Below are 16,425 nucleotides of genomic sequence, written 5' to 3'. Positions count from 1 at the left end.
CCGTGGGCTGCCTCTTAGTTTTTTTGATTGTTTCCTTGGCTGTGCAGAAGCTTTTTATCTTGATGAAGTCTTACAAGTTCATTTTTTCTTTTATTTCTCTTGCTTTTGGAGATGTGTCATGAAAAACGTTCACATATATATGGAATCTAAAATATAAAACTTTGTTTTATATATATAAATTATATATAATTAAATATAATATATATTAACATATATATATATATAGACTCTTAAATACAGAGAGCAAATTGGTGGTTGCCAGAGGGGAGGTGGCCGGGAGATGGGCAAAATAGATAAAGGGGATTAAGAGGTATGAACTTCCAGCTTTAAAATAAATAAGTCACAGAGAAGAGAAGCACAGCATGGGGAATATAGTCAATAATACTATAATAACATTGTTTGGGGGCAAGTGATGACGTCACTCACCGTGGTGAGCACTGAGTAATGTTTAGAACTGTTAAATCAGGGGCGCCTGGGTGGCACAGCGGTTAAGCATCTGCCTTCGGCTCAGGGTGTGATCCCGGCGTTATGGGATCGAGCCCCACATCAGGCTCCTCCGCTATGAGCCTGCTTCTTCCTCTCCCACTCCCCCTGCTTGTGTTCCCTCTCTCGCTGGCTGTCTCTATCTCTGTTGAATAAATAAACTCTTTTAAAAAAAAACTGTTAAATCATTATGTTGTATGTCTGAAACTAATGTAACACGGTATATTAATTATGCTTCAATGAAAATATATTTTAAAAAAGGAAGAAAACATTTCTAAAGTGTTTTCCATTTGAGTATAGTTCACACACAATGTTACATTAGTTTCATTGTACAACATAATGATTAGACGAATTTATACACATGCTGTGCTCACCACAAGTGTAGCTACCATCTGTCCCCATAAAGCAACACTTGGCTGTTACAATAACATTGACTATATTCCTTATGCTGTGCCTTTTCTTCCCATGATTGATTCATTCCATAATTGATAGCCTGTATTTCCCATTCCCCTTCACCCAACCCCCAGCCCTCCTCTCCTCTGGCAACCACCAGTTTGCTTTCTGTATTTATAGGTCTGATTCTGCTTTTGTTTTATTCATTTGGGGTTTTTTTTTAGATACCGTTTATGAGTGATATCATATGGTATTTTTCTTTCTCAATCTTATTTCACTTAACATCATACCCTCTAGGTCCATTCATATTGTCTCAAATGGCACAATCTCATCCTTTTTATGACTCTGTAATATTCCATTTTTATATATACCACATCTCCCTTATCCACTCATCTGTTGATGGGCACTCAGGTTGCTTCCATATCTTGGCTATCGTAAATAATGTTGCAGTAAACAACAATAAAAAAACACTTTATAAGCTAAAGAGCCCTATGCACAAATAAGATAATATTGTTTAGTACTATTTAAATCATTTACTTTGCTCCTGAAATAATTTTTTAAGCATACAAAAACAAACTTTCAGGGCGCCTGGGTGGCTGAGTCAGTTAAGCATCTCAGGTTGTGATCTCAGGGTCCTAGGATAGAGCCCCAGTTCAAGCTCCCTGCTCAGCAGGGTGTCGGCTTGTCGCCTCTCCCTCTGCCCCTCCCCCTGCTCTCTCTCTCTCTCTGTCTCTCAAATAAATAAATAATCTTAAAAAAAATTTCCAAATCCAAGAATGAAATTACACTACATATGTGCTTAAGAAATGATACAAAATTAGAAGTGTATGCTTTTTAAAATCCTGCTATGTATATCTTTTCAAAACATTTAAATAATGGAAACACAATTTTAACCTAAAAAGAAATAAATCAATCAGAAAAACACAATTATCACATGGTTTCACGCATATGTGGAACATAAGGAATAGTGCAGAGGACAATAGGGGAAGGGAGGGAAAACTGAATGGGAAGAAATCATTGAGGGAGACAAACCATATGAGACTCTTGACTCCAGGAAGCAAACTGAGGGTTGCAGAAAGGGAAGTGCATGGGGGGATGGGGTAACTGGGTGATAGGAATTAAAGAGGGCATGTGATATGATTTTTAAAAATTAAAATAAAAATAAATAAATAAATAAATGCTAATAATGGATTGGTAAGATAACCTTAACTTTAAAACATCACAGTTGTTAAACTATGCTGAAGAAGAAAGAAGGAAAAGAAGAAAGAAAGAAAGACAAAGAAAGAAAGAAAAAAATTTCAATCTCAGAAAGAAAATCAACTATTTTTCTCAAATGAGAAAAACAAAAATTGGGGCGCCTGGGTGGCTCAGCCAGTTAAACGTCTGCCTTCAGCTCAGGTCATGATCCCAGGGTCCCGGGATTGAGCCCCACATCAGGCTCCCAGGGAGCCGGCTTCTCCTTCTCCCTCTGCCTGCTGCTCCCCGTGCTTATGCTCTCTCCCTCTCTTTCTCTGTCAGATAAACAAAATAAAAATCTTTTAAAAAAAAAAGAAAGATAAAAATAGTTTTTCCTCTAAGAAAAATAAATACAACTTGAATAAAGGAAGCTGGAACTAAAGTTTGCTTTAAAAAACATTTTATAATGACACTGAAGACGTTTTATTCAAGAAAATAAGATCATAAAAGGAAATCTTAATACTTATAAATGGTTAAGATGGAAAATTTTGTTGTGTGCATTTCACTACAATAAGAAAATAGGGGAAAGGAGGAAAATGTACAGTTTTTATACCAAGAAATATTTTCATGTACACAAAATAGTCCTAGATGCATATATATTGGTAAGTAAAGGAAAAATTCCTAGTATGTTTGAAAAGATAAGAAAAAATACCCTAAAATTTACCAGTAGTCTGTGTAGTGGACTTAGGGGTGATTTTTTGTTTTTATTTTTTTACATTTTCTTTGTCCTTCTAAGTATCCATGTGTCATTTAATATTTGGGGGAAAGTAAACTTACCATAGAATAAAGGGTGGTATTGATTCCCGCCCAGCCCCTCTATGCCTGAGAGGTATCCCTAACGGATCCCCCGTGCATTTGCGTGTGTGTCTCATGGAGACTCGTGGCTGAGTGAGCATGGCGAGGAGCCCTGCTGATGCCTGGATCCCAGCTCCTTCTGGGAGCACACCTGTCAGGTTGAGGATTTCCCATCATCATGTCTTCCCCACCCGCATGCCTCATACCCACCTGTCCCCCACAGCACTCCACCCACCCAACAACATTGAAGGCAGGTGTCCAGCCACTGCCACCATCTGAGAAGAGAGGAGGGCGGTCCCATTGTTCAGATGGGGGTGAACAGGAATGTGTCAGGTATGTGTCTTCCCACATCCTGTCCTGTTCTGGTGCTGACACCCACAGCCTGAGCCTGGGACCTTAGAAAGGATGTCCATGAGCTCAGGTAGGAAACTGCTCTGGGGGACCCAGTTGCCTGCCCTGACTCAGCATGAGTCCTGAGTCCTTTCAGGCTCTAAAAGTCTTGTTGCCCTGATTGGAATGTACAGGAGAAAATATTCTGTCCCTGCATTTTTTTTTTTTTAAAGATTTTATTTATTTATTTGACAGAGATAGAGACAGCCAGCGAGAGAGGGAACACAAGCAGGGGGAGTGGGAGAGGAAGAAGCAGGCTCACAGCAGAGGAGCCTGATGTGGGGCCCGATCCCTTAACGCCGGGATCACGCCCTGAGTTGAAGGCAGACGCTCAACCGCTGTGCCACCCAGGCGCCCCTGTCCCTGCATTTTGATGCATTCTTGACTTGCTGGTTTTTTGGGGTTTTTTATTTTATTTATTTGGCAGAGAGAGACAGAGCACAAGCAGGGGGAGTGGGAGAGGAAGAAGCAGGCTCCTAGCAGAGAAGCCTGATGTGGGGCTCGATCCCAGAACGCTGGGATCACGCCGAGCCGAAGGCAGACGCTTAACAACTGCGCCACCCAGGCGCCCCTTGACTTGCTGATTCTTATTAGACTGTTATTTTTAGCCAGTGATGTGTAGCCCCTGCTCTGTGGGTCCCTGAGCTACTCACAGGGACCTGGCTCACAGGCTTCTTTCCTCTCAGGTTTAGAGAACAAGGAGAGATAGGAGGCCAGGAAGCCACCCTGGGATGACTCTGCTGTGAGCAGCTTCCTGTTGCTTCTTCATTTCCCATCTGTTATGGGCTCTAATTAAAGGGAATTCCCCCGGGGCATTCTGGGGCAACTGACACTGGGACTTGAGGGCGTGCTTGATGAGGATTGTGAAGTGTACTTGGACCACCGTGAGTAAAGTGGGTGGAAACCATCAATGGGCAGGGACCTGACCATCTGCTTCTATCCTCAGGGGTGAATGATGAGTGTCGCCCCGGACAGCCCCCAGGCCATGACTCCCTCCACTGCCTCAGCCTCCAGGGTGGCCTTCCATGCCCTGACGAGAGGCCACCCCAGGTCTCCAATGGTGCAAACAGCACCACAGGGGAGGCTCCAGAGCCTGACTCACTGCCTCTGTTTTTTTCACAAGGTCTGCAGAAAGGGGTGCAGACCTCCTTCCGGCCCCCATCATGGCACAGCAGAGTGTCTGAATCTAGGTCCCTCAGGCCCAGCCAGAGAGCAGGGATGAGCAGAGCATGAGCAGGCTTTTGGAGAAGCTGGCTCCAGCTCAGACCGGCCCCAGGTGTGCCTCCTGGGAGCCACATCCATCCAGCCTTCACTGTGGGGGTCAGACTGAAGACCAGGGCATCAGCCCTAGTGAACTTACTCCTCAGGGAAGTGATCCTTTATCCTGTGGCATTCCAGACATCGACATGTGTGAAAAACAGTTGAGAAGGTCCTGTCCAGCCTATGCTGACTGTCGGGGCACGGACAGTGGCTACTGCATGTGTGGCCCGAGACAGGAGCTCATTTCTCAGACAGCGTTCGGGAACGAGACTGAGAACATGTGTCAAGGTAAGCATGACTTTGCACCTGCTTTCTCCCCATCCATGAGGTTTGGGGGGTCAGTCAGCTCACTTTCTCCAGGCATCAGAGAGCTGCTCTGGGCACCTCTCCAAATCCCGAGGCTCAGATCCCTCCACGGAGTGCCACTCACACAATTTTGGAGCGTCTCCCTTGCCACGTGGCACTTTAGTTTCAGAAAACAGAGGGCTGGCCTGCAGGATACTGCACAAGCTCACCTGCAATATGTGTCTGCTGCTTCATCAGCGGCAGCCAGGATGAGACCTTCTCCCCTCTCTCTGGAATCCACACAGGCTTGGCCACACCAGGATGGACCCAGGAACCCTGTCCAGAAATGTGGGAAGGGGGGAGATTCGAGGATGGGCTCACCTTCCCTGGCCAGCCCTGCCCCTGGCCAATAACCCCACCTGGAGAAGACACCTCCTGGCACTGTAAACTAGCTTTATGGCCTTCCATCTCCAATTCCCCATGCAAGCCTCAGCCCTGAACTTCCCCAAGAATTTTAGTTTACAAGCCTGTGGGCAACTCGGATGACTGGGACTTGGAAGAGGTGGGGGGGTGGGCAGAGTGATGGGGACCACCCAACCTACACACACTCTAAGATTTAGGTGAATGGAAGAGGCTGCCATCTGGACTGGATGGAAAGAGAGGGGACCATTGCCAGAGGCCTGACCCTCTTCCAGGGAGGTCAACCCAGGCCCCACGTTGACCCAGACCACTCAGGGACAGAAGACGGAGGCTGAGACCCACTTGGCAGGTCCCACAGGTCTGCACCCCTGATGGGAGGCCAAGGGCCAAGAAGACAGAAACATCTGCCCATTAGCACCTGCTCCTCTCTCCAGCCACCCAGCCCTCACCCACTGCTGGCCTTGCTCAGATGGGGATTCTCACCACTTTCTTTTAGTCCAGAGAATTCTTAAAAGGTGACTTCACTGCCCCAAGGCTGCGTGACTGGACATCAGTGACACTGTCCTCCCCAGCCTGGTGCCCACTGTCCAGGTGAACCTGCCTGTCCAGCATCACCTTCATTCCCTTGACACTTTCCCTCAAGCCCCTTAAAGGGCCTGGCTCAGTTGTAGGTCTTGTCCATGTCCGTGGAGCTGGAGTCTGAGAGATAATGTGGATGGGAGTGTGCTGTCCTGCCAGGACAATGGAGATTCCAAAGGTTATGCAGTGAGAAGCCATGTGGGGAAAGTCAGGACAAAGGCCATCACTGGGAACCATGACAGGTCCTGGTCGGGAATGCAGCATTTCCCTTTCACACGGTTCCCAGGAAGGCCCACCCTGGATTTGTTCAAGTCCTCAGGTTGAGACTCAGGTGGCTGTGATGTCCCCACCCCATCTGGGAGCCTCCAGGAAAGCTGAGGGCACCAGGCCTGGCAGACTGAGAGAGCTTGGGCCACTTCCATCTACACCTGGACAACAAACCATCCGGCCACACTCTTACCCCATAGGATGCTCCATGTGAAATTGAAAAGGCACCCGTTCACCATGGAGGAGAGAGCAGGCCTTCTCCAAGCAGATGTCTGCTATTGCCAGGGAACAAAGAACCTGCATATGGGCAAGACCCCTGGATTGGAAGAGTCTCTTCTTCAAGATGTACTCCCTTCCTTTGGGAGAGGTTGGAGTCTCTGCGCTGTGTGCCTGACATCAGCTATCTGTGTGGGCTCTGTCCCCTCACCTGTAGCACCTGGGGTTCCATGAAGGCTGTGGATATCCTTGACTGACTTCCCAGGGAGTCCAGGGAGACAGAGGGGACAGGCTGAGTCTTGGTTCTGTGCACAGTATAGGGGCCTCCCAGATCCTGCTGGAAAGCCATGGGCTGCAGGCAGAACCACCCCCCGGAAGGCAATGACTATGCAGACATGGGTTGAAACTGGAACTCGACTCTCCTCTCTTTTTCATCTGTTTTTCTGTCCCAGGGATCTTGGTGCTGCTGCTGCTGACACTGGGGCCTGTACAGGAACTGAAATGTGAGTCTGCCCAGCCAGCCCCTGGTGGCATAAGCTGGGGAATGCAGGCTGGGGTCTGGGTTTTCTCACCAACAAGGGGTAGGGAAGGGAGCTTATTCCACAAGTAAGGCTCGCAGATGGTCTTCTGGGTATAAAAGAACCTGTTTCTTCCTCCCTGAACATCCAGAGTTTTCTGAGCTCTTCCAATGGCAACCATCCCTTCCCTACCCTCCCCTGCTCTATTCCTGACCCTCAGCTGGCAGCTGGCTCCCTCCATTTCTTGAACCTTCTGACTGTGGTCTTTGTCCCCACAGCCTCTGCCCACACAGACTGTGCTCAGTGGTGCCCTCCGAAATCCACGTGTGTCAATGCCAACGCCTGTCGCTGCTCCCCGGGATTCAATTCCTCATCTGGGGAGATTTTTACCAGCCTGTTGGAGAGTTGTGATGGTACAGGGGCTTGGGGTGGTGGAGAGGCATGGAGACAGAGCGGGGAGATGGTGGGGCGTCCCAAGCCCTCAGCCTCAATGAGAACAGCACCCAGCACTTCATTAAGGAAAAGAGAGAGGTGACAGGGCAGGGGGAGTGCGAGGGGAGTGGACAATCAGGTTTTCATGATCAGTAGGTAGGGTGTTGAGAGCTTACACAGCAGAGCTGAGCTACGTGGCTTCAAAGTCCAGCTCACCGCTGATTATATCTGACATGTAGGAAATTATTTCTCCTCTCTATGCCTCAGTTTGCTTGTCTGTAATTTGGGGACAATTGTACTTACCCCCCATGGATGGAGAGAGATTTAAAATTCACGTGTGTGAAGCACATGTGAAGACTAGTAGAGAGCAGACCGTCAAACACAAGCTATTATCATGGTCACTGCTGTTATTACTGTGGTTATTCTCATAGCGCAAGGAAAGGGGAGAGAGTGGAAGCAACAGGAGTGAAGAAACACCCAGGGCCTGGAAGCTCAGGTTTTCCTCCTAGCGTAAGCTCACTGGGAACTCCTGCCCCCTCAGGGTCATCGTTTCCCACCTCACTCCTCCCAGCAGCCCCATGAGGCAAACACAGTTACATGGTTTTTATTTCCTGCCTACACCCATTTTGCCCTCCCCTCCACCAATTCCTCCCCTCCTCCAGCACCCACTTATTTGCTCTATGTGTTTGTTTTGTTTGTTTGTGTGTTTGTTTGTTTGTTTTTAGATTCCACATATTAGTGAAATCATACGTCATTTGTCCTTCTGTCTCTGACACAGCTCACTTAGCACAACGCCCTCAAGATCCCTCTGTGTTGTTGCAAATGTTTCATCCTCCACTCACGCATTGATAGAAACAGGTTGTTTCCCTACCTTGCCTATTATAAACGCTGCGATGAACACAAGGATGCAGATATCTTTCCAAGTTAGTGTTTTTGTTTCTTCAAATAAATACCCAGAAGTGGAATTGTTGGATCATAGAGTAGTTCTGTTTTTATTTTTTTTAATGTTTTTTTATTATATTATGTTAGTCACCATACAGTACATCCCCGGTTTCCGATGTAAAGTTCGATGATTCATTAGTTGCGTATAACACCCAGTGCACCATGAAATACGTGCCCTCCTTACTACCCATCACCAGTCTTTTTTAAGGAACCTCCAGATTTGTTCCCACAGTGGCTGCACTAATTTGCATTCCCTCCAACAGGGAGGGAGCAAGGTTCCCTTTTTTCCACGTCCTCACCAATACTTGCTATTCCTTCTCTTTTTTAGAATAGCCATTCCAACAGGTGTGAGATGATATCACATTATGGTTTGGATTCACAGTTCCCTGATGATGAGTGGTGTTGGGTACCTTTTCATGTACCCGCTGGCCATTTGGATGTCTTCTTTGGAAAAAGTCTATCCAGATCCCCTGCGCATTTTTAATTGGGCTGTTTAGGCTTTTTCTATTGTGTTGAATGAGTTCTTTATGTTTTTTGGATGTTAATCATTTCTCAGATATATGATTTGCAAAGATTTTTTCCTATAGATTGCCTTTTCATTTTGTTGATGGTTCCCTTTGCTTTACAAAAGTTTTTTAGTTTGGCGTACTTCTTTCTCTTTGCTTTTTGGAGTCAGATCCAAAAAAATCTGTGCTGAGACCAATTTCAAAGAACTTATCCCCAGTGCTTTCCTCTATGAATTTTATGGATTCATTTTTTTAAATGATCACAATTGGAATCAAAGAGATTGATTTATCCAAAGTCACAGTTAAAAAAGTTGTAGAACCCAGATCAAGGTCTAAAGCAAAAGAGATTTTATTCTTCAACAATGCAAGATCATAAAAGAAATTTATATGACTTAAGTATGGTTAGCATGGTAAATTTTATGTTATGGGCATTTTACCACAATAAAAAACTTAGTGGGGAGAAGGGGAAATAAACAATTTTCACACCAAGAAATTTTCTTCATCTGCTCAAAATCATCTTAGATCCATATGTATTGATAATGAAAGAAAATGTTCCTAGTATGTTTGAAAAGCTGAGGGAAAAAAATATCCAAAATCTTCCAGTAGTCCATATATAGTGGACTTACAGTTGATTTTCTTTGTTCTCATTTTTCACATGTTCTTTGTTTTCTAAGATCCATGTGTCATTTAGTACTTGGGGAAAAGATGTTATCAGATTTTAAAAAAAAAGATGTGACTATTAGCCCACGTTGGTGCGTTTGCAAGTGTGTTCATGGAGACTCATGGCTGGGCGAGCATGGCAAAGAGACCCTACTGCTGATGTAATTGGATCCCAGCTCCTTTCTGGGAGCACGTCTGTCTGGTTTAAGAGTTTCCTGTCCTCATGCCTTCCACACCTTTCCTCTCACTCTCAACCGACCCCCACTCAATACCACCCCATCCCACAACCTTGAAGACAGGTCTCTCGCCATTGTCCCCATCCTGAAGAGAGGGCAGTCCCATTGCCCAGATAGGGGTGAACCGGAATGTGTCAGGTGTGTGTCTCCCCACATCCTGTCATGTCCTGGTGCTGACACCCACAGCCTGAGCCTGGGGTCTTAGAAGGAATGTCCACAGGTGCAGAGAAGAAACTCTGAATGTATCGGAATGTGTAGGACCAAATATTCTGTGCCTGTATTTTGATTCATTCTTGTGTCCATGGTTCTTATGAAACTGTTGCTATTTTTAGCCAACAGCGTCCAGCCCCAGCTCTATGAGTCCCTGAGCTACTCAAAGAGGACTTGGCTAATGGACATCTTTCCCGTCATGTATAAAGAACAGAAAGAGATAAGATGCCAAAAAACATCCCCAATGACTCAGTTGTGAGAAACTTTGTGCAACTTCTTCATGTCACATCCCCCGTGTCTCCGACAAGAGGGGACTTCCTTCAGGAGTGGAGATAGTATGACTCCCACAGGGACTTCTTGGGGCATCTTAAAAATGCCTCACATTGGCAGCTTGGGGCAGCAGGTGATGAGGACTGTGGAGTGTAGTTGGGCCTCTGTGAGCAATGGGAGGTGTCAATGGGCTGGGGCCTGACCACCTGGCTTTATCCTCGGGTGTGAAAGAGTGTTACCCTGGACAGACTCCAGCCATGACACCCTTCACTGGCTCAGCATCCAGAGTGGCCTTCAGTGCCACTGTCACCCTGACTGGAACCCACCCCCAGGTCTCCAGTAGTGCAAATAGGGACTCAGTGCCTCTGTCCACACTGCACAAGGCCTAGAGAAGGGGGTACAGACCTCTTCCAGCCCCCATCATGGCACAGCAGAGTGTCTGAGCCTAGGTGCTCTGGGGCCCAGCCAGAGAGCAGGGATGAGCAGAGCATGAGCAGACTTTCAGAGCAGCTGGCTCCAGCTCAGTCCTGCCCTAAGAATGCCACCTGCAAGCTGAGTTCTCTCCGGTCCCTATGGCTGAGTCAGGCTGAAGGCCAGGGCCTCTGCCCTATGGGAACTCACATCTTTGGGAGGTGACCCTTTGCCCTGTTGTGTTCCAGACATCAATGAGTGTGGGCCGTCCTCGACAGTGTCCTGTGGAAAATTCGCAGAGTGCCAGAACACAGAGGGCAGCTACTATTGCACGTGCATTCCAGGATATGAGCTTGCTTCTGGGGCAAGAACATTTAGGAATGAGCATGAGAACACGTGTCGAGGTAAGAACCACCTGCACCTTCCATCCCCCCATCCATGAGGTTTGAAGTCATTTGCTCCATTTTGTCCAGGCATCAGAGAGCCATCCTTGGCACCTACCTAGACACCCATACCTCTTTGAACCCCAAGGTCAGAACACTCTGCAGAGAGTAACTTCTGGAAGTTCAAAGAATTCCCCTCACTACCTGGCATTTTATTTTTGTGAAATTTTAAAAAAAAAAAGGATGTCAGTCAAGATATTTCAGGAGCTTACAGCACACTATTTCCAGGGCAAAATCCCTCCTCTTCACCATCATCAGTGACTGCAAGGATGAGACCTTTCCCCACGAGAGCCCACTTGGGCTTGGCCATGCCAGGAAAACTATCAGACCTCTTGGGCCATGTTGGACCCAGGGACCCCATCCAGAAACATTGCAGTGGGAAGATGGGAGGGCCAGCCCCCTTTCCTCAGCCTGCACTCTCCCTGGCCAACAGTTTCAGCATCCAGACCCCCCTTCTCGGCTGCTTGGCCTCTGTCTGTTTCCCTGCACAAGACTTACCCTAACTCTCCCCAATAATTTCAGTTCACACTCCTGAGAGCAAACCAGATGACCAAGCCCCAGAAGGATGTTGTGTGAAGTCTAAGGAGAAAAACATGGACCCACCCCCCTACACACGTGGAGAATTGGGTGATGAAAAGGGGCTCCTGTCTAGACCAGAGAACAATGGAAGATATCATCGGGGACGAGCAGGCGAGCAGTTGCCCTGAGGGAATTAAAAGAAAAACTATCACTGGGAGCCAGACAGGATCCTGTTTGGGAAATGAGGCATATTCCCTGCACATGGTTCCCTAGAAGACCCACTCTGGACATTGACCAAATGCTTAGGCTGGGACAGACAGTCATGATGTCTCCACCCTGGCTGAAAGCTGCCCAGGGAGCTGAGAGCTCTGGAGCTGAAGACAGGGAGGATTCAGGCCAATTCCATCCATATCTGGGCAGCCGAGCATCTGGGCCAACACATTCACCCATAACACACTCTGTGTGAATAAGAAAAGGCACCCACTCACAGCGAGGAGACAATGGGGCCTTCCTGATGCTTCTATGCCCAAACTAGGCTCTCTGAATAACCAAGTGACCATCTGGGAAGGTGCCTGGCCTGATCTGATCCTAGACCCCTTCTGCCAACACACATACAGATGCTTTCACAACTAATGAACCACTGTTGTCCCCTGCAGGCATCTTTTTCCCCACCTGGACCCAACCCCATGGAATCAAGAGCCAGGTGAGTGGCCCCAGCAGGGACTAGGAGACAGGAAATCCTTCCTCAAAGCATGGACCCCCCCCCTTCCTGGCCGCCATCCCCAAACTGCCGCAACCACATTGAGGCTCTCTGACTTCCTCATCTTTACTCTCCCCAGAGACTCTCCCACTTCTTTGAAAGAGTCCAAGATCTGAGCAGAAAGTTCATACCAGACTCAGTCCAGGACACCATCCAGGTAAGGTCAGAATCCACGGGAGACAAGTTGGAGACATCCCAGGAAGGCCCAGGAAAGCCTTGGTGTGGAAAGAGGCATCCCCCACACAGTGGTGGCCTCCCTGAGGCCCTGCATCTCCCAGGGTAGCTGGGAAGAACAGACATCCAGGTATTTGTACTCACTGGTAGACCCCCACCTGCACTTACTAACAAACTTCCATCTTACTGTTCCTGGAAATTGGGTTTATGTCATCCTTGGCATTCATGGATGGGATTGACAATGAGTAACTGGATTCCAGGGGCAATCCCAGGAAATCCCAAACAGTGCTACCTTTATCCCCCAAATAGACAGTCTCTAGGATCTTGACTCTGAGGCTAAGTGAACAGCCTCTTCGTGCAGTCTGTCTGGTCCATGACGCACTATTCTGTGTCTGCTTTCCCCCAGGACCTCATACAGGGGGTAGATGAGCTGCTGGAGACCCCTGAGGACCTGGAGGACTTGCCCCACTCAGAGCAGCACCGTGTGGCCACTAACCTGCTCGTTGGCCTGGAAGATGTCCTGAGAAATATTAGCCAGGCTCTGCCCAATGGGACACTGACCTTCAATGCACCTGCAGGCACAGGTCAGTACAGGGTCTGCCCCAGGCTCTGCTCTGCCTGTTCCCACTTCCTTTGTTTCCCAGCCTCCCTGGAGTGTGTGACCATGCTTGTATCTCAGTGTTACACTCATAAACCAATTAAAATAGGTGGTTAAGGGGTGCCTGGGTGGCACAGCGGTTAAGCATCTGCCTTCAGCTCAGGGCGTGATCCCGGCGTTATGGGATCAAGCCCCACATCAGGCTCCTCAGCTATGAGCCTGCTTCTTCTTCTCCCAGTCCCCCTGCTTGTGTTCCCTCTCTCGCTGGCTGTCTCTATCTCTGTCGAATAAATAAATAAAATCTTTAAAAAAAATAAAATAAAATAAGTGGTTAAAAAGAAATTAATAAATTATGCTAAGTAAAATAAGTCAGAGAAGGACAAATTCCGGGTGATCTCACTTATACATGGAATCTTAAAAAATAAATAAATAAAACACTCACACAAACACATAGATACAGATCAGTGGTTGCCATAGGTGCGGGTGAGAGGGGTTCTGGTGAGGTGTGGGGGGGTGGGGCAGTGGTCTAAATGGTTGAAGGGGGTCAAACAATATAAAATAAATAATTCATGGGATGTAAGGTACTGTGTGATTATAGGTTAATAATACTATGCTACATATTTCAAAGTTGCTACAAGAGTAAATCTTGAAAGTTCTTATCTCAGGAAAAAAATTTTGTAGCTGTGTGTGGTGCCAGATGTTAGCTAGACTTCCTGTGGTGATCATTTTGCAATATATACAAATAATAAATCATTATGTTGTACACCTGAAACTAATGTCAATTATACCGCAATTAAAAAAGAAATCAATAAGACTATAAATAATATACATGTTAATATAAATTATGAACAGATGAATTAATGATAATGAAGAATTTAAGATAAAATTAGAAATGGCTTCCCAAGAAAACAAGTTATTTAATTTAGAATAATATGAATTTAATATTATCTGATATTTAAGTGTTTTATTTGTTTTATTTGAAGTAAAATTCACACACCGTAAAATTCACCATTTTGAACAAAGTGTACAATTCAGTGGCATTTATTTTTTTAATATTTATTTATTTATTTTAGAAAAAGAGAAAGTAAGAGCAGAGGGGAGGGGCAGAGGGAGAGGGAGAGAGAAACCTCAAGCAAACTCCCCGTTGAGCACGAACCCAACGTGGGGCTCGATCCCATGACCCTGAGATCATGACCTGAGCCGAAACCAAGAGTCCAACACTCAGCCAACTGAGACACCCAGGTGTTGAGTTTGTTAAGTTAAAACAAATGAAATCTTTCTACTTGCAACAAATGTGGATGGAACTAGAGGGTATTATGCTGAGAGAAATAAGTCAGTCAGAGAAAGACAAATACGATTTCATTCATATGCGGAATTTAAGAAACAAAACAGATGAACATAGGAGAAGGGTAGGAAAGATAAAATAAGATGAAATCAGAAAGGGAGACAAACCATAAGAGACTCTAACTGAAGGTTGCTGGAGAGGAGGCGGGGGATGGGGTAACTGAGTGTTAGGCATTAAGGAGGGCACTTGATGTAATGAGCACAGGCTGTTACATGCCGAATCACTAAATTTTATTTCTGAAACTAATAATACACTGTATGTTAATTAATTGAATTTAAATTAAAAAATAAAATAAAATAAATTTTTCTTAAAATTTGATGTAAGTCTTTGACCCATTCGAACTAAATTTTGTGTGTGGATAGCCAGATGTGCCAGGACCATTTGTTAGAGAGACTTTTCTTTTTCCACTGAAGGGTCTTGGCACCAGTTGTTGGAAATTAATTAACCATAGATGTATGGGTTTGTTTCTGGACTTTCAATTCTATTTTACTGATCTGTATGACAATCCTTAGGCCAGTGCCCTCCTGTTCCGATCACCGTAGGTTGGTAGTCAGTTTTGAAATTAGGTGGTTAAGTACTCCAACTTTGTTTTTCATTTTCAAGATAGTATTTGGGTATTTGCAATGCCCTGTTAATTTTAGGATGAGATTTTCCATTTCTGCAAAAAATTAAATAACTAAAATTACTTTGGAATCCTGAAAGGGATTGCACTGAATATGTACATCTCTGTGGGGACCATTGTCATCCTAACAATACTGAGTCTCCCATCCATGAACAGGTTACAGTTTTCTGTGTACAAATCTTGAGCATCCTTGGGTAAAATTATCCTTTATATTTGTTGAATATTTTGGCATCTATGTTCATAAGACATTGGTCTACAGTTGTTTTTTATCTTTGTGATATCTTTATCTGGTTTTGTTTGCAAGGTAATGGTTCTCTCATAGAATTATTTAGGTAGTATTCCTTCCTATATTATTTTACTTTATTTTGTTTTATTTTATGGAGGAGTTTACAAAGGATTAGTCTTTTAAATGGATGGTAGATGACAGAAATCATATGATAATTGTCTTTCTCTGCTTGACTTATTTCACTTAGCATTATCTCCTCCAGTGCCGTCCATGTTGCAGCAAATGTTGAGAAATAGTTCTTTTTGATAGCTGAGTAATATTCCATTGCATATATGGACCACATGAGAGACTATGGACTCTGAGAAACAAACTGAGGGCTTCAGAGGGGAGGGGGGTGGGGGAATGGGATAGGCTGGTGTTGGGTAGTAAGGAGGGCACATATTGCATGGTGCACTGGGTGTTATACGCAACTAATGAATCATCAAACTTTACATCCAAAAACCAGGGATGTACTGTATGGTGACTAACATAATATAATAAAAAATATTATTATAATAAAAAATATAATAAAAAATAAAGTCAGTTTTACTAATATGGCTATATGTTGGCTCTAATTGAACTTAATAATAGAAAAGTCAGCTTTAGTAGTTTGTGACTGTGAATTTCCTCATTTCATCTAGGTTATCTAACCTACTGTTGAATATTCCTTATAATATTCTCTTATAACCCTTGATAAATTCAAATTTATCAAATATGAATGTATACCAAATATGTGAATATTATTATTATGTGTGCCAAATAATACTATTATTTATATGTAATATATGATATCTAGAACATGCATACCTTATATTATATGCATATATTATATTGTGTGTGCATTCTATAAATTATATAATATTCAAAATAATATTATATATGACTTTTGTATATATTTATATTATATATAAAGTATTTCTATTATAGATTTAGGTAACATATAAAATACTTTTATACATACATATATATATATACACACATAAAATGGTATTATACCAACCACTACAGCCACAAATACTAATCTAACTCCCTTATACGACTCTGACATCTTATAGACCTGTCCCTCGCGGTGCAGGAGCAAGGACACACAAATGTCACTTTGAGTTCCAATCAGGCGAAGATGCTGCTGAACTGGGATGTGGTGCACGAAACTGGTGACTCAGGTAACAGCTGAGATGGGAGGAAGGTCA

The 16,425-nt window shown here is 44.9% G+C and overlaps 1 pseudogene; it reads left to right on the top strand.

The window, feature by feature from the left end:
* Positions 1-16,425, top strand: part of LOC100484227 — a 30,424-nt pseudogene that overhangs the window by 4,456 nt on the left and 9,543 nt on the right.

Source organism: Ailuropoda melanoleuca, chromosome 4, assembly GCF_002007445.2.
Source record: "Ailuropoda melanoleuca isolate Jingjing chromosome 4, ASM200744v2, whole genome shotgun sequence".
NCBI lineage: Eukaryota > Metazoa > Chordata > Mammalia > Carnivora > Ursidae > Ailuropoda > Ailuropoda melanoleuca.
This window is presented reverse-complemented; position numbering and strand designations above follow the sequence as displayed.